The sequence below is a fragment of the Aplysia californica genome, unplaced genomic scaffold (assembly GCF_000002075.1).
Source record: "Aplysia californica isolate F4 #8 unplaced genomic scaffold, AplCal3.0 scaffold00212, whole genome shotgun sequence".
Lineage (NCBI taxonomy): Eukaryota > Metazoa > Mollusca > Gastropoda > Aplysiida > Aplysiidae > Aplysia > Aplysia californica.
Genome location: NW_004797482.1, coordinates 620,032 through 620,933, shown reverse-complemented (window position 1 = coordinate 620,933; position 902 = coordinate 620,032).

The window sequence follows — 902 nt, the reverse complement described above, 5'->3', positions numbered from 1 at the left end:
AGAGAGGGGGGCAAAGTGGCAGAAGGGGGGTTGGGAGAAAGAAATCAGAGAAAGAAGATCCATGTAAAAGGAAAGAACTTTCACTATCTCAGCACCAATTTCAACAAAACCTTTAAGGACCAAGGGGATGCTAGATTTGTTGACATGAACAAAAATTGATCAAAATGTTCGAGAAATGAACTTTATTTTTATTTAAATTTCAACCAAAATTGAGTAAACCGTCAAACTGTTCATACTCACTTTTTGAAGACGTGAGCTTTTCCCCTCAACACTGATGTAATAGAGGACAGAAGTAAAGATACACAAAACTTTACTACTTCTGAAAAATCTTGAACATCTAGCTCTCACTGGCAAAATTGAAGGCAAACGAATCAGGGGTAGGCTCCGAGCAACCTACTTAGCAAACCTAAACAACTTAACTTAATGTGTAACAGGGAATGATCAGGGAAACGTAGCTTCTTTAAGAGTATCCGAGCAAAGGAATGAATGGAGAACCATGATCGCCGATGTCTGTCGCAGATCTGGCTCTGGATGATAATGATGAATAATATGTATTGGTGTATGTGTATGTAACTCAACACACGTGTGATTGTATGTAACAATAAATATTATACTATCAATGAAACTGTACAATTGGTCTTTGTAAGAGTTTTACGGCACTTTCAACACAGGTCAATTCAGTGCGGAAGATCAGAGGTGTTACAAAAGAGTTACAAACACTAAAATGAAGAACAGAAGATAACGAAGATATTATTGTGTTTGATAGGAAAGAAGGGGCAAACAACGCTAGAGCACCCACCAACCATCCACAAATCATACCAGACCAAAAACAAAAAAATCGGTATGCCTACATGTAACAACTAAAATCATAAAACAAAATAAAATGAAATAAAATAAAATAA